Below are 24,623 nucleotides of genomic sequence, written 5' to 3'. Positions count from 1 at the left end.
TGTGCCGACCTGTGAAACCACTCTAAAGCCCATCTACACTATTCCATTATCGTCCATATGTCTATCCAATGACCATTTGAATGCCCTTAGTGTTGGCGAGTCCACTGCTGTTGCAGGCAGGGCATTCCACACCCTTACTACTCTCTGAGTAAAGAACCTACCTCTGACATCTGTCATATCTATCTCCCCTCAATTTAAAGCTATGTCCCCTCGTGCTAGACATCACCATCCGAGGAAGAAGGCACTCACTGTCCACCCTATCCAATCCTCTGATCATCTTGTATGCCTCAATTAAGTCACTTTTTAACCTTCTCTCTAACGAAAACAGCCTCAAGTCCCTCAGCCTTTCCTCATAATATCTTCCCTCCATACCAGGCAACATTCTGGTAAACCTCCTCTGCACCCTTTCCAATGCTTCCACATCCTTCCTATAATGCGGCGACCAGAATTGCACGCAATACTCCAAATGTGGCCGCACCAGAGTTTTGTGCAGCTGCAACATGACCTCATGGCTCCGAAACTCAATCCCTCTACCAATAAAAGCTAACACACCGTACGCCTTCTTAACAACCCTCTCAACCTGGGTGGCAACTTTCAGGGATCTATGTACATGGACACCGAGATCTCTCTGCTCATCCACACTGCCAAGAATCTTACCATTAGCCCAGTACTCTGTCTTCCTGTTATTCCTTCCAAAATGAATCACCTCACACTTTTCTGCATTAAACTCCATTTGCCACCTCTCAGCCCAGCGCTGCAGCTTATCTATGTCCCTCTGTAACATCCTTCCGCACTGTCAACAACTCTACCGACTTTAGTATCATCGGCAAATTTACTCACACATCCTTCTACGCCCTCCCCCAGGTCATTTATAAAAATAACAAACAGCAGTGGCCCCAAAACAGATCCTTGTGGTACACCACTAGTAACTGGACTCCAGTCTGAACATTTCCCATCAACCACCACCCTTTGTCTTCTTCAAACTAGCCAATTTCTGATCCAAACTGCTAAATCACCCTGAATCCCATGCCTCCTTATTTTCTGCAGTAGCCTATCAAGGGGAACCTTATCAAATGCTTTACTGAAATCCATATACACCACATCAACTGCTTTACCCTCATCCACCTGTTTGGTCACCTTCTCAAAGAACTCAATAAGGTTTTTGAGGCACAACCTACCCTTCACAAAACCGTGTTGACTATCTCTAATCAAATTATTCCTTTCCAGATGATTATACATCCTATCTCTTATAAACCTTTCCAAGATTTTGCCCACAACAGAAGTAAGGCTCACTGGTCTATAGTTACCGGGGTTGTCTCTACTCCCCTTCTTGAACAAGGTGGACAACATTTGCTATCCTCCAGTCTTCTGGCACTACTCCGATAGACAAAGATGACTTAAAGATCAAAGCCAAAGGCTCAGCAATCTCCTCCCTAGCTTCCCAGAGAATCCTAGGACAAATCGCATTCGGCCCAGGGGACTTATCTATTTTCACACTTTCCAGAATTGCTAACACCTCTTCCTTATGAACCTCAAGCCCTTCTAGTCTAGTAGCCTGAATCTCAGTATTCTCCTCGACACCTTTTGAGCTAGAGGATATTCCGTACTCTCTCCTCTACACTCGGTGTGAGTGTTCATCTCTTTGGCGACTGCAGAGATTGTAGTAAGTCTTTCTTCTTCTTCAGGATTTGAGTAGTAAGCTCAAGGTTCTGTTGGCTTTCTCTCTAAGGAACTGTATTGTGGTTTGTCGTTATGATACCCTGACCAGTCTCAACCCTCTACCATCTTGGCTGTTGAGTTTTTTCAATGATTGTTTTTTTGCCTCTGTTGGCCTCGGACCCATACTCTCTCCCCCGGCTTAAGCACTGATAACCCATGTGTTCTATTCCTTCTCTGAGACTGGTTGCTTCTCTTTTCTTCCTTACACTGTTTTACCTTTTTGTGCTCGTTCGTGGTGATGTTGGGTTTGGGTTTTTGTGTCACAAATGTGTTCTCAACCCCCTACCCATTAGTAACTCTGATGGCGGGAAATCATTGTGTAAAGGTTAGGATTGGTAACTCAGAATGGATAGATCACAGTCTTCATTTTTCTTCAATAACTCCCTAATTGTTTGTAACCCTCTCTAGACCCCTCCATTTGCGCGAGGATAGAGAGGTGAAGCTGTTATCACAGGTCCCCAAGGTGAGGATTCCCAAGTTTGTTTTCTCGGATGAACTGACCCCATTCCTTTATTCGACCCCCTCAGTTGGTCACAACAAGTTTAATTTAAATAAGGATGCCTTCCCTGCGGCTACCTTTTCCCAGCTCAATATCTATGTTTTAAAACGAGCCAGTTTAACCAAGCTTTCTTGATTTAACGAGAGAGTGAGTTTCTTAGCTATTAAATGTGAGATCAATGCATGTCCATATACATTCACACAGATTAGAAATGCAGATTGAGTCCAAAAGTAAGATAGGAAAAAATATATGAGTCAGTCACTGACTTGTCCGTGAAGAGCAGATGGTGGAATGTTGTGGCCTTTGCGATTTGTGATTCCAGTAGTGATCACTTCAGTGGATGAATAGTCTGGTTTGAGATCCCAGTGTTCTGCGGTTTAGCTGTGAAGCTGCCCTGCTTCCTTTTAAGCTGTGGCTTGGCTGACCTGGCTTGCTCCAGCAATCAGAGCGAGAGTTACTTGCAAAAGACATCCAGGGAAATGCTGCAGACTTTCCTCCTGTGTCAGACATTGATACACCCAGCACCAGATGACATCGTCCAAGTTTTGCAGCTGGCTTTTATCCCAGTCGTTGTCTATTCCTGGAAAGCAAAGTTCCACAAATTGGTCTGCAACATTGTTCCCAGGATATCATTCCGGCTGAGATGATAATATGCTCCCATTATCTCCACAGGAGATGGCAGTTAGTTTCAGTATGACGTTCGTGCTTTAGATGTAGTCTTGTCTGGAGGTGGGGTGTGATTCTCTTCTCACTCTCTTAACATCTCCCACCAGCAATTCATCCAGTGACAGAATTTGCAACCTCAGACATCTTTGGCTTGTATATCCATTTTTAAAACCACAGCTCTTATTGAAAAGGTCAGCATGTCCGTATATAATTCGAGGTTTCCTTCATCATTAGGATAGGCTGGTTACATGAACAAAGCCATAATTGTTTGCCAAATTTTGTAATGGCTCATTTGTGAATTGCAGCCCATTGTCTGATGCTACAAGGTCTGAAATGCCATTGTTTAAATAAATTCTCTTGAAGGATTGAATGACCTCTCCTGCAGAGATACGAAGCAATCGATTTACTTCAATCCACCATGAATAATCATGGCGGCACGGTAGCACAGTGATTGGCACTGATACTTCACAGCTCCAGGGTTGCAGGTTTGATTCCCGGCTTGGGTCACTATCTGCGCGGAGTCTGCACGTTCTCCCCGTGTCTGCATGGGTTTCCTCCGGGTGCTCCGGTTTCCTCCCACAAGTCCCAAAAGACTTGCTGTTAGGTAATTTGGACATTCTGAATTCACCCTCTGTGACCCGAACAGGCGCCGGAGTGTGGCGACTGGGGGCTTTTCACAGTATCTTCATTGCAGTGTTAATGTCAGCCTACTTGTGACAATAAAGATTATTATTATTAACGATAAAGAAAGTTTCCCCTTTGAATTGAAATAAGTCCATTCCCTGGCTTCGATGGAAAAGAAGAGGGGAATAGTGATTCTTTTGTTCCTAGCTGTTTACAGCATGCAGTCAGAAATCATTTTGTCTATAAAGCGGGTAATTCCTGGTGTAAGGAGGCAGGAACGCATCAGGAAAATTGTCCGATGCTCTCATATCTAAAACCCCTGATGCACAATCAATTGCACAAAGACGTGAGTTGGATACAACTGAGGCTTTATTGCTCTAAGATGTGTAGCCTCCCACAGCAGCTGGCGAAATGGCTGCAGCATGGAGGACACACACATTTATACTCCGCCTACTGGGTGGAGCCAGCAGGCAGGGACTACCGCTGTACCTGTGGTACAGGTCCTACCGTACATCACCTAATATAGGTGCAACAGTGGTTTACCACATTCACCCCTGTTAAAATTGAGTCCGGCGGGGGCGGTGGAGAACTATATACAACAAATGGTTTTCCTTTTACATTTACATTTACAATCTTTGACAGAGGGAGAAAAAAATGTCTTTTGAAGTCCAGTGGACCAGTTAGAGGTTTAACCGGTCCGGGGCCTTGATGTGCCGCTGGGAGCGACGTAGTGGTGGCGGAGATGCCGATGCTGGTCCGATGTCTCGTGCCTCCGGGAGTGTACCGAAATCCTCTTCATCCTCGGGCATGGGCAGGGGAAGGACGGATGGTCCCGGGGGGATTGCTGCTGGGAGCGCCGGGGGAGGGTCGATTGGCGCCAGGCCAGGGGTGTGTGTGTGTGTGTGGAACCTGCTGGTGCCAGGTCCCTGAGGGAGACCGTATCCTGGTGGCCGTCGGGGTACGCCACGTAGGCATACGGGGGGTTCGCATGGAGCAATTGCACCCTTTCCACCAACGGGTCCACCTTGTGGAGTCGGACATGCCTATGGAGCAGGACGAGTCCTGGAGCTGCGAGCCAAGTCGGGAGCGACACCCCGGATGTGGACTTCCTGGGGAAGGCAAAAAGGCGTTCATGGGGTGTGTTGCTAGTGGCGGTGCACAGTAGTGACCGAATGAAGTGGAGTGCATCAGGGAGGACCAGCGGGACCCAGGGGTTGTAACTTGTCGTTCTGCTGGAGGCGATACCCCTGCTGAGCAGGAACTGATGCAGCTCATCACTCATAAAGGAGGATCCCCTGTCACTGCGGATGTAGGCGGGGAAACCGAACAGAGTGAAGATTGTGTTGAGGGCTTTGATGATGGTGGCATAAGTCATATCGTGGCATGGGATGGCGAAGGGGAATCTGGAGTATTCATCGACCACACTGAGAAAATACGTATTATGGTCAGTGGAGGGGAGGGACCCTTTGAAATCCACGCTGAGGTGTTCAAAGGGACGAGAGGCCTTCACCAGGCGCGCACAGTCCGGCTGGTAGAAGTGCGGCTTACACTCCGTACAGACCTGGCAGTCCCTGGTGATTGTCCGTACTTCCTCGACGGAGTGGGGCAGATTGCAGGCTTTTATGAAATGGTACAACCGAGTGACTCCCGGGTGACAAAGGTTATCGTGCAGGGTCCGGAGTCGGGCCACCTGTGCGCTGGCACATGTAGCTCGGGATAGGGTATCTGGGGGCTCGTTGAGCTTACCGGGGCGATACAAAATCTCGTAATTGTAGGTGGAGAGCTCGATCCTCCACCTCAAGATTTTATCATTCTTGATCTTGCCCCGCTGTGTGTTATTGAAAATGAAGGCTATCGACCATTGGTCAGTGAGGAAAGTGAATCTCCTGCCGGCCAGGTAATGCCTCCAATGCCGCACAGCTTCAACGAATGCTTGGGCCTCTTTCTCGACGGATGAGTGCCGAATTTCTGAGGCATGAAGGGTGCGGGAGAAGAATACCACTGGTCTGCCTGCCTGATTGAGGGTGGCGGTTAGGGCGACGTCTGGTGCGTCGCTCTCTACTTGAAAGGGCAGCGTCTCGTCTACTGGGTGCATCCTGGCCTTGGCGATATCGGCTCTGATACGGGCAAAGGCCTGTTGAGCCTCGGCCGTCAGGGGAAAATGGGTTGACTGTATGAGTGGGCGGGCCTTGTCCGCATAGTTTTAGACCCACTGAGTGTAGTACGAAAAGAACCCCAGGCAGTGTTTGAGGGCCTTGGGGCTGTGGGGGAGGGGGACCTCCATGAGGGGGAGCATGCGGTCGGGATCGGGCCCCAGAACTCCGTTCTGGACCACATAGCCGAAGATGGCTAAGCGGGTCGGGCTAAACACACACTTCTCCTTGTTGTAGGTGAGGTTTAGGAGAGTGGCGGTGTGGAGAAATTTGGCAAGGTTGGCATCATGGTCCTGCTGATCATGGCCGCAGATGGTGACGTTGTCTAAGTACAGAAAGGTGACCCGCAAACCGTACCGGTCGACCATTCAGTCCATCTCCCTTTGGAAGACCGAGACCCCGTTGGTGACGCCGAAGGGAACACTGAGGAAGTGATAGAGGTGGCCGTCTGCCTCGAAGGCAGTGTATGGACGGTCCGATTTATGAATGGGGAGCTGGTGGTAGGCGGATTTGAGGTTGACAGTTGAGAAGACCCGGTACTGCGCAATCTGATTGACCATATCAGATATGCGTGGGAGGGGGTACACGTCGAGCTGCGTGTACCGATTGATGGTCTGGCTGTAGTCCACGGCCATTTTGTGTTTCTCCCCAGTTTTAACTACTGCCACTTGGGCTCTCCAGGGGCTGTTGCTGGCCTCGATGATGCCTTCCCGAAGCAGCCGCTGGACCTCGGACCTGATGAAGGTCCTGTCCTGGGCGCTGTACCGTCTGCTCCTGGTGGCGACGGGTTTGCAGACGAGATTAGATTTGCGAAGAGGGAAGGCGGATCGACCTTTAGGGTCGCTAGGCCGCACACAGTAAGGGGCGATAGGGGCCCGCCGAATTTCAGGGTTAGGCTCTGGAGGTTGCACTGGAAATCCAGGCCTAGCAGTAGGGCAGCGCAGAGGTTAGGGAGAACGTAGAGGCGAAAGCCACTGAATTCTACGCCCTGGACCGTGAGTGTGACCGTACAGTACCCCGGATCGCCACGGAATGCGATCCGGAGGCCAGGGAGATTCTTTCATTGGCAGGGTGTACCGCAAGGGTGCAGCGCCTTACCGTACCAGAGTGGATGAAGTTTTCGGTGCTCCCGGAGTCCAGCAAGCACGAGGTCACGTGTCCGTTGACTTTCACGCTGGTCGATGCGGTGGCCAGGTTGTGCGGACGAAACTGGTCGATGGTCACTGAGGCGAGTCGTGGTCGGTCGTCGCTGGTGTAGGATGACGGGGAGCCCGGGTCCTGGAATGCTGGCGGTGCCCATGTGCCGTGGGGGAGACAAGATGGCGGCGCCTGAAGATCTAGAGGAGTACAAAATGGTGGTGCCCATGGGCTGCACGTGGCGGGGCTTGAACAAAATGACGGCGCCCATGGGCCGCACGTGTTGCTCGGGGGGAAGATGGCAGCGCCCACTAGCTGCGGGCGCCCATTGTCCGTAAACGAGGGGGGTGGGGGCAATAGCGGCGACTGCACGGGCCTGGCACACTGCGGCGAAGTGCCCCTTCTTGCCGCAAGCCTGACAAAGGGCAGCGCTGGCCGGGCAGCGTTGGCGGGGGTGTTTCTGCTGGCCGCAGAAATAACATCGGGGACCCCCGGGGTTTGCTGGCTGGCGCGTGACGCATGCGTATTGGCTGGGTAAGGCCCCCGCTGGGGCGGCCGTCTGTGGCGTCCACGATGTGTAGGAGAGGTGGGCCACGCGGCTGGGGGTGTAGGCCTGAACGTTGCGCGAGGCGACCGTCATGGAGAGCGCTAGTTTCTTTGTCTCCACTAGGTCGAGCGTGGCCCCCTCTAACAGTCGCTGGCATATGAGGTCCGACCCAATTCCCGTAACAAACGCGTCCCGCATAAGAAGGTTTGAATGTTCAGTGGCCGTAACGGCCTGACAGTCACAGTCCCGGACGAGTAGGATTAGGGCCCGCCAGAAGTCTTCTATGGACTCACCAGGGAGTTGAGAGCGAGTGACGAGTAGGCGCCTGGCGAAGAGCGTGTTCGTCTTCTGAGCGTAATTCTCCTTGAGAAGCGTCATGGCTTCAGCATAATTTGGCACGTCCTGGATTAGAGGAAAGACTCTGGGGCTCAACCCCGAGTACAGGATCTGTATCTTCTGAGCCTCCGAGACAGGGGCCGAGTTGATGTACGCCTCGAAGCAAGCTAGCCAGTGTTGAAAGTTCTTTTTAGCGTCGCTTGAATGCGGATCCAGCTGCAGGCGACCCGGTTTTACATGGAGGTCCATCTTTTGAAAATCTTAGAGCAATAAATTGATGCACGATCAATTGCACAAAGACTTGAGTTGGATACAACTGAGGCTTTATTGCTCCAAGATGTGTGGCCTCCCACAGCAGCTGTCAAAATGGCTGCAGCATGGAGGACACACACATGTATACTCCGCCTACTGGGCGGAGCCAGCAGGCAGGGACTAACTGCCTTACCTGTAGTACAGGTCCTACCGTACATCACCTAATATAGGTGCAACAGTGGTTTACCACAACCCCACAACCCCCTGCCTCAAAATCTACCTCCACAGGGTTTGAGAGATTTCTGGACTGAATGTGATTATTTTATTAACCCCCCCTCCCTCTTTATAAATTGGAGGTAAAAATAAAGTTGGATATGATGTGGAAAACAGTTCCATTTATGATATTGGTGGTGAACATATTGTCCAGCCTCATGGCTTGGTGTTGGTGACTTTAATGGATGGACACATGTAAGAGATTTCTTTGCCCAACATTTTAATGCCAAGTTTGACAATTCCTTAAACTGGCTGAATGCCCCTGCTCAGATAGTGGACAGAGGAATGTCACTTAAATACATTAATAGTATTCCCACTAACATTACTCGGACTAATTTCTAAGCTATGGTTCTTAATGTCACTCAGTGTGTTAGGTGACACACCTCAAAACCCCTTGTTAGTAATTCTGTATTTAGCAATTATATGAGAAAAGAATGCCTTGGCCAAAATGCGTGTACTTGCAACATAAATGGGTCACTCGATAAGCCAAGACACTGTCATATGTGTGCATTTTGAACGAGTTACAATATCTGCTTGAGTATTTTTGCAGGACGCCTGTTCCGCTGCATGTGCGCTTTTACACAATGCTGCAATTCTCACCGGGGTGTACGGTGTAAGTCAGAAATGCACAATGATCCACGCATCGTATGGAGGAAGGATTCTTCCCCCCACATAGTAATAGGAAGGGAAAGAACACTTTCGCCAACCAAAATACTAAAACTTGGCCTAGGCCTTTTGCACATTAGGTCAAAAGTCTTGGCTTTCTAGTTTTCAAAGTTGGTATGCTTGCAAAGAGTCGACTGTTTGGGAGTGGAAACTTTTTTCCGCCCACCTGCTGCCTGTAGCAACAGGGGTGAATTCCTGTGGTTTACTCAGCTGTTGAAAGTATATATGTTATATAAAAGTGAGCTTAGCATTTACAGCTGTAAATAAAGGTGATTTCATTCAACTGGTTTATCTCAGCAGGTCCTGCCAATAATAGTTAGGGGTAAATAAAAACATACATTGCATGGTTTTCAGTTTGTGTACATGTAAACAAGTCTCGGAGGGGGCAGCCTGGCTCCTGCAGTCAGGAGGAGATCGGAACATCCTTTCAGACATAGCTGTCAGCTGTGGTGAATGTCTGCTCAGAGCTGTGTTCTGGCAGTGAGAGTTCCTCACCACAAAACAGATGTCTTGCTGATAATGGATGCTGTATGTGCACCATGAGGGCCTTCTCTCTGCTTGTGCATTTTGCTGTGCCTCAGATGTGGCTTGAACACCAAGTATAAACTTGACTACCTAATTAATAAAATGCGTGAGTCAAGGTTATCAAGGCAAAAAGGTCATAAAAGTTTGGTTACAATTGTTGGACCTTTTTACAAAAAAAGTACTTCGGAACAGAGGTAAAATAGTCCAAATAAGTTGACGCTGATTGTGAATTCATAAAGTGTGTGTAATCTTTCCCCCAGTTGAAAGTAAAAGATTAAGCAATTGGAGCAAAATGGATTTTCACTGCCTGTCACAGCACGTAACACTCATTTTCACCACTAAGGTGGGAACTCGCACTTAAACTTGGCAGGCTCACGCACAGGAGGTGTTGTCAGCTTTCATCTGTGCTAGTGGTGAGGACTTCCCCAATGAGGATAGATCCCGTCAAAAGCTTTGACAGTCTGTCTCCTGGGATAAGGTTGTTAATCGAACCTCCAAAGCACTACGCAAAGGACTAGCCGGGCTCCATCTTGGATTTCATCTGCAAAATGCATTTTTAATGATACCTATGTTTTTTTACAGTTCCTCTCTCAGGAGAGTGATCTCCGTGCATCAGACACCCTGCGCCCACTCCACCCACATCCAACCTGAAACTTAAATAGGTTTCCAATTCACTATCCTCCTTAACACAGCAACACGTAAAAATAAAACAAAGTGAAGGTTTCGAGCTACGTATGGGGTTGAGGTCTACTTTCTTGTCTTTGTTCCAGTTTCTCTGTTTACCCATAAGGTTCATTTGTACTTACCTTTTCAGCCTTGTTTCTACCAGTTTTTAAATTGATTTGCAATGGTTTCTTATTAAACAATTTTAAAAAATAAATCTGAAACATATTTGCATAGTTGTTCAGGATACTTTGAGGAGCCAAAATGTTACTTGTTATAACTAAGCAAGGCACTTGAACCTGGCTAGCATTCTTGCCTCCCGAGACTAAAGGTTGTGGGTTTTAAGTTACATTCTGGGATTTGAGCTCATATCCTAAGCTGATATCGTAGAATCATAGAATTCCGACAGTGCAGAAGGAGGCCATTCGGCCCTTCGGCTCTCCACATACCCTCTGATGTGTTGGGTACTCTGGATCTGTGGAGACTGCGTTTACCTTAGCAGTAACATAGACAGGCTACCAACACTTGTAATAGTACAACACTATTTTATTAAGCTAGAAACTGTTGAATATACTTTCACTGTGGGTTAACACAATGTTAGATTAAACTAAAGACCTATGCCTGTCCTAACCAGTCTATGCACTCAGCACATGGTGAGGATCTGTGCTGTAAAATGTCAGCTCTGTCCTTCTTGGAGGCTGCATCCCGAATGAGCGGGAAAACTGATGCCCTCTGTCTTTATAGTGAGTGTGCTCTAACTGGTGATTGGCTGCGGTGTTGTGTGTGTTGATTGGTCTTGCTGTGTGTCCATCAGTGTGTGTGTCTGCACCATGATATACTGGTGTATATTATGACACCCTCCGTCTAGGTCCACTCACCCACCCACCCCACCCTATCCCCATAACCTAACCCACACATCTTTGGACACGAAGGGGCAATTGATCATGTCCAATCCACCTAACCCACACATCTTTGGACTGTGGGACGAAACCGGAGCACCCGGAGGAAACCCACGCAGACACGGGGAGAATGTGCAGACTCTGCACAGGCAGTCACCTTAGGCTGGAATTGAACCCAGCCCTGATGCTGTGAGGCAGCAATGCCAACCAGTGTAGTGACGAGGGAGAGCTGCATTGTCAAAAGTGCTGTTTCTCAGACGAGGTATTATGTTTTCTTCTGTTGCTTCAAAAGGATGTTAAAGGGTAAATGCATTATTTGAAAAAGGGAAGGGATTTATTTTCATTTCTTTGCCAACATTCCTCCCTCTATGAATGCCACCCAAAGAAAAACAGATGAACCGGTGATTTTTGACATTGCTGTTTGCGGGATATTGCTGTATGAAAAGTCGCTGTTATAGAATCCTTACAGTGCAGAAGGAGGCCATTCGGCCCATCGAGTCTGCACCTACCCTCCAAAAGAGCACTCCACCCAGCCCCACGTCCCACCCTATTTCTGTAACCCACCTCACCTTTTTGAGGGACAATTTAGTATGGCCAATCCACCTAACCTGCACATCATTGGACTGTGGGAGGAAACCGGAGCACCCGGAGGAAACCCACGCAGAAACGGGGAGAACGTGCAGACTCCGCACAGACAGGTTGGAATCAAATTTGTGAGTCAGCAGTTCTAACTGCTGTGTCGCTGAGATTTGCCCATGTAATGACGTTTGTTACATGTCAAAGCGATCTATTGTATGTTAAATGTTTGATATGTTCCTGAGTGGGATACTAAAGTATATAAATGCAAATCTTTTAGCCTGAATATGAAGGGCGCAAACTAATGGCGAATCCGAGCGAGCCGGTTAGATGTGGTGGTGGCATTGGCAGTCCAGGCACCAGATGCCGGAGAAGTGGCAGCAACATTGGCAGAGGCATGAGGCAGCAGCCCTGCCCCACATCCTGAGGACCCAGCCGCCCATCAGGCCAGGGAGGGAAACCAAAGGCAGAGGCTGGCGATGGCCCAAGATGTACAGGTGTCATTGTCGCTCAGAGAGATGTCGGACAGCGTGTACCACAGGAGGCTCCATCTCAACAAGGGGATGGTGCAGCTGTGCCATGTCCTTGCGGATTCGACACCACCTGGAGGAGGAGGTTACCCGCTCCAGGTAGTAGTCAAAGTCGCCGCAGCCCTGAACCTGTATGCCTCGGGCTCCAGTGCCGACTTGTGTGGCAACCAAGAGCCCACAAGGGCATCCGTGAAGTCAAGGATGCCCTGTTTGCCCAGGAAGCTGACTATATAAACTGCCAGCCTTGGCGGCTCCCCATTGTCTGAACCATGATGTTGATGCCCTTAACAATGCCCCTCTGTGACTGGGCCATGTTCTGCAGTACCCCAACAAGGTCCATCTGTGACTGGGACACAGCCCCCAGCGACTGGGAAATGCTCTGGAATGCATCGCCAATGCCCACCTGAGGCTGGGCCATGCTCTGCAGCGCCTCAACAAGGTCCCCCTGCGTCAGGGACACATCCTCCAGCAGCCAGGACATGGAGTTGAAGCCCTCAGCCATGGCCGTCACTGAGTGAGCGACGCCTTGGACACTCATGGGGCTGACGGCGTGGCCCAGGCTCTCCACTGGGTTGCCACCCGAGCAGTGCTGGCCGCGGTGTCACGCATTGCTGGCACCACCTCCTGAGCCCGGAGCCTTTGGGACACTCCAGCTGTGAACCTGCTGGAGAGTCGCTGACATCACCATCTGAATATCACTGCCGCACCTTAGAGTCTGCATCAGCTTCAGGATAACCTGGTGCGGAGGCAGAGTCTGACTGAGACCCAGCTGGGTTCTGGAATCCGACTGCTGTCCCCTCTGGACGTTCCCGCCTCCACCTCGTGTGCATCAGGCTCCCCAGATTGTGCCCCAGATGCCTGTCCACTATCTTTGCCCACCGAGCTGTGTCTCTGCGCTGGTGGAAGGTGGGGATGACAGCTGTGCATATCAACAGTGACACCCTTGCAATTCTCCTCCGAAGTGTTCTCCTGAACTGCAGTGGGGTGTGGGGCATCCCGGGTGGGCCGGCATCTTCCGATGGAGATCCTTCGGATGGGAGAATGTACATGTGGTTAGTGGGAAAGAAGGATCATTATGTCTGGCATGAACAACTCATGTGTGACAGGTCAGAGTGGGGGCCGATAGACACTCACCTCTGAGGCGCAGGTCAATCTCAAAGTCAGTGACCTACCTATCCTTGGCCATCGCTGCAACCTCCAGGGCCTGTTCCGGGTAGGGGGCGGGGAGGACTCTGATGTCTGGCACCCTGCCACCCCTCTGAGCCCTTTCCCGTCTATTGTGGGGCAATTTCTCTCGCGGGGACAGGGAGAGGGCATTGTGAGCCACACACTTCAAACATTGCTGGGAGGGTCTATGGCGGGGGACAAACGTGGGCATCGCCGTTGGGCAGGGTTGGGTGCACAGATGGGCCAGGTGTTGTGGGGCACAGGCGCTGTATTGTGCGGTGGGTGCATGGTGCGTTGCCAACCTAACAGCCTTGAGGGGGTGGATTGGGGGGCAGGGTGGGTGGCAGGTGCGGACAGTGCCAAGGGGCCAATGCCAACTCACCCGCGAGGCTTGGTGGAGCTGGTTGAGCTTCATGCGGAACTGGGTCCTCCTGGTGACATTCTCCATGCTGACGGTTGCTGCCACTGTCTCCCAGGTGGCACTGGCTGCCCTGTGGCTGACCCTCTGGCCCCCTCGGGGGAACAGGGTATCCCGTCTGGACTCCACCATGTCAGGAAACACCTGGCTCTTACAGCTGGCTAATGCACTTAGAAACTTGTCTGTCGCGCCCAATGACTGCCAAACCTGTAATGAGAAACAAATAATGTTTTCCGTGAACTGTGAAAACAAGAAGTGGTTCACAGAGATCAATGATAAAAGGGAATCTGGTGGCAAGAGTGACAAAAATGTGATTTTACTACAACAAGTTAATGCTTAAAAAGAAAGTAGAAAGGACTTAGACCAACAGATACATGTTCTTAAGGGGACAGTTTACCCACCAACCGTCTCCACTGGAATATGTTTTTCACACATGAGAAAGCCAGTATATAAAATGACCCAGAATGCTATGAAATGGAGAAATTGCTTGACTTTTGGAAATTGGATAATGTGCGCTGCCCTACAGGGACTCATATAACATATTACATTTACTATAGATACAAGCATCACCCAGTTTAAATTCAGGCTTTATTACTTTCAAATCGAGGCATTTCTAAAGTCGGACATTTCTCTGTGATGGGTACACTTTCAGTGGTTCAGTTCTGCTGGATATAATTTAACCCATAAGACTCTCCTTGGAGCAATTAACCCATTGTATCCTATTCAAAGCGTGACTGTGCAACAACATCTGTTCCTGGTCCATCCTGAATGATTCCGGGGGTAGAAATAGGGTAACAACAAAAATTGGTTCTAGTAGCAAGGATAAATAGTTGGATAGAATTTCTGTTATTAAAACTTAAGTGACCCTGCGCCAATTGTTAAGGAATGGGTTAAGAGACATTCCAATTAAATGTTTCATTTATGTTAAGTGTCCAATAATTGACACTGATATGTAAAGCAGCTTCAGGTGCCTTTGGGGCATGTGATGTGATGATAGAGTTTTTGTACAGAGTTGTGTTGGAGGAAAATAAAGGTGTTTGTGAGGAACAGAACTTTTGACTCTTATACAACAGCAGCTAAACGGCTAACACCAATCAGTCAGGAGCGCACATGCGCAGGCAAGGATATTGCCGTGATCAGCCATCAATGTTTTGGACACAGGGTGCTGAAGGTATTATTTTGTGCAGGTTCCTTGTTTCATGGCTTGTATTAAAATTTCTTTCGCCCTCCCCTTCGTAGTGAAAAATATTTGGAGTACAGTTTAATGTTGCCGTTGAAGATAAACGTCAGTAGCTGAGTTTTAGCATAATTTCCATCATCATTTCCAAGGCCCCATCCATGCTCAGCCAATCATTCAGTGGAGGTCCTGGCAAATTAAGGCAAAATTCATTTAAAAAAACGTAGAATGGATTTGGGTCTGGAATCAAGATTCCAGGCAAAATGGACACCGCCTCGGGTACATGAAGGAGCCGTTTGCATTCTGTCTTTCAGCTTTATGACATTGAGTTATTATAAAGTGGAAGAGTTTTTCCTGAGTCTCTTTAGCTACAGGGACAGGTAGTTTCATCCTGACTATTAACTTTCTGAATTTTAGTGACATAAGGGCCAGAATTCTCTGAAACTTCCAAGTGCCATTGTCGGTTGTTCTTTTGGGCTTTGGTCGCCACTCACGTCGTGGTGGTGCAGGCTACTTCACAGGAGGTGATGCTATTTTCCTCTGTTGCCAGCTAGTCAGTCCCAGGTGTGATCACTGATATATAGTCCCTTCATATTATGCTTGCTTGAAGTGGAGCTTTGAGCTTCCAACAGCTAAGCTGGCTCTATACCGCGCCATCCTGAAAATCCTTGGGTTTGCGACCGCTTTTCATCCTGTGGACCTGTAGGAGCATGGTCGAAGCTGCCTCTCGTTGATGAGTGCTAACAAAGATGGGAGTCTTGCCTTTGGGCGAACTACCAACTTTGTGATAGGGCCCTGTCAGGATATATGCATAATGTGCTACAGACAGCGAAGATAGAGACTGTTGAGCTTCTTTTCTTGCTAGCTGTATGTTTGGCCATGTTTCACAGCCAGAGAACAAGGTGCTGCGAACACAGGCCTTAGCATCCATCATCAGGATGTGACCAATATTTGTATTACCTTCTCCAGTGAGAAGGATATGAAGAGAAATCTGGGAAGTATTGTTGAACTGGTGGATTTAAAGGTCTCTTTTTCAATCATTTAATTCCCAGAAAACAGGATAACTAACTGTGTAACAATATGGGCAATAAAGAAGCATATCAAAACACAAGAAAACTGCCCAGCAGCTATTTGATATGAATACATATATTTCTCCCTGAACCCTCTCCTTCATTTTTTGAGAAAATCATCATTTTGCAACTTGAAATCAAATCTTCCTCTTTGCAGGAAGCTAAACGTCATTCCAACGGCAGTTGCGCTGAAACATTTTGCTTGGCTTTTGAGTTGGGGCGATGGCCAGGAGTGATGCCAGTTCAGCGATCAGTCTCAATGTCAGCAGTAATCTATTTATCACAAGGAAGAACGTGTGACAGTCAACACATTTCTTAAAACTCTGGCAGTTAGCATGCAGCTAATTTAACATTCGACACGCTGAAGTGTGTGGCAAACCTTACCAGTGTTAAAGCATTTCGTTCAAAACTAAAAGGAATAGAACTTTCAAAACCGTTCTTACTTTTGGCAACCAGAAAAGGTCCCAGAATCAGATCCTGAATGAAGGTGGGCAGACACGGGGTTAGCACTGTTGCTTCACAGAGGCAGGGTCCCGGGTTCAATTCACATTTGGGTCACTGTCTGTGCGGAGTCTGCACATTCTCCCTGTGTCTGCGTGGGTTTCCTCCGGGTGCTCTGGTTTCCTCCCACAGGTCCTGAAAGATGTGCTTGTTAGGTAATTTGGACATTCTGAATTCTCCCTCTGTGTACCCGAACAGGCGCCGGAGTGTGGCGACTTGGAGCTTTCACAGTAAATGCATTGCAGTGTTAATGTAAGCCTACTTTTGACAATAAAGATTATTATATTATTATTATGTGGCTGTGGTGAAAGGCATTAGCATGCAATTAAGGGCTTCCTGAGTGTTCCTCTTGCTGTTTTTGAAAATTGCAAGTGCAGAGTGACATTTGAAGAGATTTCCACACTTACATTAATCTGATTCACATTCAGGATTAAAAGTTTAGTCTACTGAGGGGGAAAATAGCATTCAAGAGGGAGCACTGATGTTGTAAGTTGCGATGCAATAAATGAATAACTTTCAAATTATTTGATGTGGTTTTAAGCAAACGACTCTGCGGTGACATTTTTGAAGAGTTTGTAAATGATCATGTGAATAAAAATATTTTGTTCAAAGTCCTGATCACCACCATGATGAAGAAATTATACCATGAGAGCTGAAAAAGACAAGCCCGTGTGGGGCACAAGGGAAAAAGTCATTCAATAATAAAAGTCAGATTTAGTTAGTCACGATTCTTTTCATTTTCAATTAGAAGAATGTCTCAGATGAATGAAGGGAGCCATTTAAGGCTTGGATGTTGTTCACATGAAATCGTATCGTTCTTGGACACAATGAAGTAGCATTCTGAGTCCGGTTCCTAAATGGTTCAAATCATGAATGTGGGTGATCCTTTCCCTATATCACCTTGCAAAATCCTAGATCATCCCTTTGTGGTGCCACTGTCATTCTGGGCGGTTCAGCACTTCTTTTCTAAACGTGCTAAATTCTTATTTTACCACAGGGTGTAAAGGACAATTGTTAATGGCGCGGTAATCGACATCGGAGCAAAAGGTTATGTATTTTAAAGGGAAAAATTCCATTAATCGAGCTTTCCCTGAACACAGTACTTGGTGAGATATGATAATTTTGCAAGAGTGGGAGTGAGAGATTATGAAGTAAAAGGGTAGCATGAAGTGTTTCCTGATTGGCTGGGAAATTTGAACTAATTTGGAAAAGCAGATTGGCACCAAGTTTTTTTTAATTGGTTCGTGGGCAATGGGTGTCATTGGCTAGGTCAGCATTTATTGCCCATCCCTAATTGCCCCTGAGAGCAACCAAGGTATTCTTGCAAAGTCTGAACCCAGAGGGCACAGACTATTTCTGGAGCTGCAGATGCTCAAATTGTAGCACATGCTATAAAAACCTTTCATATATAAAGGATGTAGCAAGGCTTATTTTCTGTGTTTTCATGTTACTTCCCGCTTGTCATGGTGACATTTTATTGTTGGCAGTAATGTCACGTTTAACACATCGGGGTAGAAACCTGTTGTCGGTGGCAATACAAAGCAGTCAGCATCGCTGCCTGTTACACCTGTGGCTCAGGGTATTGAAGCCAACAGAATTAAATTTTCCCTGAGGCATGTAATGGGCAGCTACGTAGCCCTGTCTGGTATATTGTTTTGCCCAAGATGAATTGCTGCTCCAAATATTCCCAGACACATATTTTTCACAGAGGAATCTATCCAACACTATTGCATTACTGTGCCTTAACTAGAAACATTAATATATACCCAAATTTAGTTTAGTGTATCTTCACGCACACCCTGGGCAAAATTCTCCGCAGCTCATCACCGGTGGTGGGGTTTCCGATGCGGCGGAGAATCTGAGGTCGGGGAAAAATTGGGATTGCCGCCGGGAGCCTTTCTGATGCTCTGGACTCTCGCTGGCAGCGGGATCGAGGAGACCCCCAAGAGACTCCCCAAATAGGGAGACCCCCCCAGAAAAGAAACCCCTGCCTGGAAACGAATGAGTAGTCCAGACAGAGGCAATGAACCTATTACTGTTGTAACACTCACCTGGGCAATACACCTGCTGGCTCAGACAGAGGAAGCACCACATGTCCCTACTGGAAAGAGGAAGCAGTGACCTGTGTTTAAACCCCTCAGATCCTTGAGCTGCGACCCAGTCATTCGTTTCCCTCACTGGGCTGTGATTGACAGCTTCCCCACACACAGGTTCATGCTGTGAGCCTTGCTTCATTCATCTTCCTTCATGGTTCAGTAACTCTGAAATGCTGTAACCACAAAATGTTTACAAACATCAACCACTTCAAAGAGTTAAATGCTGTCAATGTCCAGCTCAGTACTTCAAAATCACCCAAGCTGAAGGGGAGTGTTTAGAGTTACTCAGCCTAGTTGAGTGTTGCAATAATATATTTTTTTCATTGCCTCTCTCTGGACTGATCGCTAACTTCCAAACAGGGGTCTCTTTTCTGGGGGGGGGGGGGGGTTCTGTGCGCGGAGGTCTCCCTATTTAGGGGGTCTCAGGGGGGTGTGTCGGGTCGCTTCCATTCTTGGGGTAAGGGGGGTACCCAGACAATCCAGGGGAGGGGGACTGCTTTGTGGTGTGGGGGTGTGGGGGGGGGGGGGGATCCGCCACGGGACATGGGCTCAAAATGACCGTCCAATAGCAGAATTCCCTCGGGAATTGCTCATAATCCTTGCCATGCATAAATTTGCATGGCGAAGGATAGTGAATTAATTCGGAACCACAAATCAGCGATTCATCTCCGGTGGGAGAACATAACCTCCCAAACAGAGAATGTTTTTACCCTTTGGGCAATAGTGGGGAAGTGGTGAAGGATTCCCCGAGCTGATTATCAGCCTGTTGAACCGCATTATGAACGCACCTTGCGTAGCCAACAAGTCACGGCTTCGGACATGACCCCGGAGCTTCTGGTGCAGAGGTAGGGATGTTACCCACTCTGCCACAAGCCCCCACTATGGACCCTTTGGATAAGGAACGTACCTTATTTAAATAAATCAGATTACATTCTCCACACTTCCTTTTGCCAGAGAGGCAGAGCGATCCTATAAAGTGAAGTCATTTTTGAAGTCTGGTCACTTTAATTCAGAATATTACAGCAGTATTTTCTCAAAAATAGTCCATAAGATTCATCAAGAATGAATTTGCACTTTGTGCTAAAAATGCAGAATGGCTAATCATTGACTAGAGTGCAAATTTCATTGAAATCTATGAGTTCAGGAGAATAATTGATACAATTTCAAAGCTTCATAAAGTGAACTTAAAGCCAGAACATTAACACTCGTGCAATTCTAGTTGCTGATTGTGACAGTAAGGTTCAGCGCCATTTCCTGCTAATGAGGCCTGATGCTGGCAGGATGAAATGGTCAAAATAGGACCACATCTTTTTTGAAGAACTTTCTTTGTGTGATCAAGAGTAGGCAGAGCTCTCCTTCAGCACTTAAAATAAACCTTCAACCTCATCTTCTGCGAGCCGCCATCCCCTGACCCTCCCAGCCATGCTCATCAATCCCTTCGCCACCTAACCATCCGACCAGCAGGTAGGGTGAGTACGGAGTCCCGGGACACAGTTGCACCATGTGTTCCTTCAGAAGATATTCTCCTCTAAAACTGGGGCCAATGTTTCATATTTGGAAACTCTGACAATGGCCCTTTCCTTGTTGTTCACACTGGAGGCTGCAATTTGCCGTATCTGACCCCCCAAAGCAAAACTCACCTTTTTACAGGGATGCACCTTTAACATCAAAATAAACGTGATGTCTAGCGTTCAATGCAGTACAGTTAGAACGATGTGAATGACTGCAACATCTGCCCACTTAATACTTTTTGTCCTCTTAAAATTAGTTAATTGCACCAAAATGGTGCTTATAGATAAACGCAAAATGATCTGCACCACTCTCAGCCATTTTCTACTCAACCTATGGGCGGCTTGGTGCCACAGTGGTTAGCCCTGTTTTCCACAGCGCCAGGGACCCATGTTCGATTCCAGCCTCAGGGGACTGACTGTGTGGAGTTTGCAAGTTCTCCCCATGTCTGCGTGGGTTTCCTCCAGGTGCTGCGCTGCTTCCTCCCGCAGTTCAAAGGTGTGCAGATCAGGTGGATTGGTCATGACCAGGGTACAGGAATAGGGCAGGGGAGTGGGCCTAGGTAGAGTACTCTTTTGGAGGGTCGGGGAAGACTCATAGAATCATAGAATCAAGATGGAGGCCATTCGCGCCATCGGGTCTGTACCGGCCCTTTGAAAGAGCACCGAACTTAAGCCCACGCTAACCCTATCCCCATAACCCAGTAACCCCACTTAACTTATTGTACACTAAGGGGCAACTTTTAGCATGGCCAGTTCACCTAACCTGCACATCTTTGGACCATGGGAGGAAACTGTGCTAGCCACTGTGCCACCCTCGATGGGCTGAATGACCTCGTCCTGCACTGTAGGGTTTCTATGGATTCAAGCCTACCATACAACATATTCTGTGATAACACCAATCTGGAGAAGTGACGCTTTGAGTAGACAACTTGCCTTTCCTGGCATCTGTATCCCAAGTACATTGGCCTTTGACTGTCTGCTGCATACGCAACACAAACATTGCATTCCGATTTATTCTTGTACTTTCCATCTTCATTTTGGAAAGTGAGAGTTGGGAAGCACTCCAAGAATTCATCAGCACTTCCACAGCAGTGGCTTAATTTTGTTTACAAATAAATGCATTGACTTCAAACAGGATTAGACCGTTTCTGAGAAAGAAGTCCTGACATCCCAGAAACATAACAATGCGACACTGTATTAATCAGCAGGCACATTTTCAAAAGCGGCGTCAGACCTGCAGGGCACCGGGCTAAAGAATAGGCATGCAGGTACTAAGGATTTCACTCCTAGTTGTGAAACAGAAAAAGCATTTTACAAAAAGCAAAACAGGTGACGTATTAAAAAAAAATGTTGCCAGACGTGACTATTATTACTTTGAGGAACATTTGCAAAGCGAGTTGTTTTCCACTTGATCTCCTTCACATGCACAAGGATGGCTACAGCTGGAAATCCCCAAATGAAATTTCCGAGACTCTTTAGGGACTGTGAGTTCGCACTAGGCTGTGAAGTTGCGATACTTGGCAGGTTCACAGCAGTCCTTGGGAAAATTCTCAGGATGCGTTAGAGACTCTGGAGAGTTTTCCCGCTTGCAAGCAGACTTTCACAAAGTCGATCCATCATTTATTTTGCCATCAGCCTGACGTGGTATAACTCGCACAGCTCCGTACCTTCAGGGATTCAAGCTGGACAATTTGAGTTGACCGCTCCTCGTTAGCTCTCGCCAATTCCCTTATTTAACCCATTTCACTGACACTCATTTCTGCTTAGTCCAGAATACTATTCTTTTTGGAGAAAGTTCACTTATATTTTTGTTGACAATATCACGAGTAAGGCTCAGTCCGATTGAATCAGCACAAAGCACCCTGGGGGCAGGATTCTCCTGTGGCTCCAAACTCAGTCATCAGGGTCAAATGGAGTCGGAACAGAAGATCACATTGTGTGGGAAACAGTCTTGCAGTGTGGTTTTAACAGGATTGGCCAATTAATGGCCTGAGGGTGAGTCCGCTACCCAATTAAGAATGATGTAGAAATGCTGGCGTTGGACTGGGGTGAGCACAGTAAGAAGTCTTACAACACCAGGTTAAAGTCCAACAGGTTTGTTTCGAACACAAGCTTTCGGTGTGGAGATGCCGGCGTTGGACTGGGGTGAGCACAGTACAAAGTCTTACAACACCAGGTTAAAGTCCAACAGGTTTGTTTCGAATCACTAGCTTTCGGAGCGCTGCTCCTTCCTCAGGTGAATGAAGTGGTATGATCCAGAAACATATATATAGACAGATTCAAAGATGCCAGACAATGCGTGGAATACGAGCATTAGCAGGTGATTAAAACTTTACAGATCCAGAGATGGGATAACCCCAGGTTAAAGAGGTGTGAATTGTGTCAAGCCAGGACAGTTGGTAGGATTTCGTAGGCCAGGTGGTGGGGGATGAATGTAATGCAACATGAATCCCAGGTCCCGGTTGAGGCCGCACTCATGTGAGCGGAACTTGGCTATAAGTTTCTGCTCGGCGATTCTGCGTTGTCGCGCGTCCTGAAGGCCGCCTTGGAGAACGCTTACCCGGAGATCAGAGGCTGAATGCCCTTGACTGCTGAAGTGTTCCCCGACTGGAAGGGAACATTCCTGCCTGGTGATTGTCGCGCGATGTCCGTTTATTCGTTGTCGCAGCATCTGCATGGTCTCGCCAATGTCCCACGCTTCGGCACATCCTTTCCTGCAGCGTATGAGGTAGACAACGTTGGCCGAGTCGCACGAGTATGTACCGCGTACCTGGTGGGTGGTGTTCTCACGTCTAATGGTGGTATCCATGTCGATGATCTGGCACGTCTTGCAGAGATTGCCATGGCAGGGTTGTGTGGTGTCGTGGTCACTGTTCTGAAGGCTGGGTAGTTTGCTGCAAACAATGGTTTGTTTGAGGTTGCGCTGTTGTTTGAAGGCAAGTAGCGGGGGTGTGGGGATGACCTTGGCAAGATGGCAAGGTCATCCCCACGAATGAACGGGCATCGCGCGACAATCACCAGGCAGGAATGTTCCCTTCCAGTCAGGGAACACTTCAGCAGTCAAGGGCATTCAGCCTCTGATCTCCGGGTAAGCGTTCTCCAAGACGGCCTTCAGGACACGCGACAACGCAGAATCGCCGAGCAGAAGCTTATAGCCAAGTTCCGCACACATGAGTGCGGCCTCAACCGGGACCTGGGATTCATGTTGCATTACATTCATCCCCCACCATCTGGCCTGCGAAATCCTACCAACTGTCCTGGCTTGACACAATTCACACCTCTTTAACCTGGGGTTACCCCATCTCTGGATCTGTAAAGATTTAATCACCTGCTAATGCTCGCATTCCAAGCATTGTTTGGCATCTTTGAATCTGTCTATATATATGTTTCTGGAACATACCTCTTCATTCACCTGAGGAAGGAGCAGCGCTCCGAAAGCTAGTGATTTGAAACACACCTGTTGGACTTTAACCTGGTGTTGTAAGACTTCTTACAATTAAGAATGGTGAGCGGGGTGTTTGACGTTGGAGGGCCAACAGGAGGTCCTCCTGTTTGAAAGCAGCAGGATGCTCTTCAATAAGGTAAGTGAGGGAGGGGGCCCTTCAAAATGGAGGCGCCCTTTTTCAAACATTTTCAAATTTAAAATAAAAAGAATGTTCTTTGCAGCTAGACCACCATTGTTGGGAGCAATCCCTCCACAGGGCAGCCCTGTGTCTGCTGCTGTGGATTCAGGCAGGCTGTGAGGGCCTCTAACCCCGCCTGCCGTTCTGGCCCCTTGGTCTGCTGCCAGGCCACGGCATTCTACATTCTTCCCTGCGGGCACCTGGAGCGTGACTGGAAAACCCCAGGCGGCCTCAGACAACAGGCTTCACTGGGCCCAGAAGAAACTCAGTTGGCTGCCCACCATTTGCAGATTGATAGCCCATCGTGAATTCTGGAAAATGGGCAGGATGGAACCAGGGGACTGGCACGCAGGCTGGTGGCGGTGGGGGGGCGGGGGGGGAGGGGGGGGGGGGGGCGGGCAGTATCCTATGCCTGCTTGCCTCCATTTCTGCCCTCTGGTGGGGGCTACAAATCCAGCCACTAGTTTCACAATGCAGAGTTTACCAGATGACAGCATTGTAATAAATAACAATAACTTTCATTTAAATGGTGCTATTTAGTTTTAAATGCTTGACACTTTCCTCTGATCTCCTTCCATTGTATCAATACACCTTTGAGGGACAGCATGGCGGCGCAGTGGTTAGCACTACTGCCTGCGGCGCTGAGGATCTGGGTTCGAATCCCAGCCCCGGGTCACTGTCCGTGTGGAGTTTGCACATTCTCCCCGTGTCTGTGTGAGTCTCACCCTCACAACCCAAAGATGTGCAGGTTCGGTGGATTGGCTAAATTGCCCTTTAATTGGAAAAAAAATAATTGGATGCTCTAAATTTATAAAAAAGAATAAAAAAGTCAATAAACTTTGAAGGCACAATGCCCAAATATGCATATAGATTAAAAGTACACTTGTATTTCCAATTCTCTTCCTGCACCTAGTGATGTACTAAGGCAGACTTTTGTCTATTTCCATTGTTAGTAATTCCCGGGACAGGTCATTAGTCTGTTGCCAGGAGCTTAT

General features: G+C 48.1%; 1 long non-coding RNA gene across 1 annotated transcript in view; it reads right to left on the bottom strand.

Annotated features, from left to right (window-relative positions):
* LOC140394765 (uncharacterized) overlaps positions 1 to 24,623 on the bottom strand; it is a 238,306-nt gene that overhangs the window by 19,993 nt on the left and 193,690 nt on the right. The window contains exons 2-3 of the long non-coding RNA XR_011935989.1: positions 18,450 to 18,667; positions 13,615 to 13,857 (exon numbers count right to left, since the gene is read on the bottom strand). This is a non-coding gene — a long non-coding RNA (uncharacterized lncRNA). The remainder of the gene's footprint in view (positions 1 to 13,614; positions 13,858 to 18,449; positions 18,668 to 24,623) is intronic.

The sequence above is a fragment of the Scyliorhinus torazame genome, chromosome 18 (assembly GCF_047496885.1).
Source record: "Scyliorhinus torazame isolate Kashiwa2021f chromosome 18, sScyTor2.1, whole genome shotgun sequence".
Lineage (NCBI taxonomy): Eukaryota > Metazoa > Chordata > Chondrichthyes > Carcharhiniformes > Scyliorhinidae > Scyliorhinus > Scyliorhinus torazame.
Note: the sequence above shows the minus strand (reverse complement) of the source record. Positions and strands in the feature narration are given on the sequence as shown.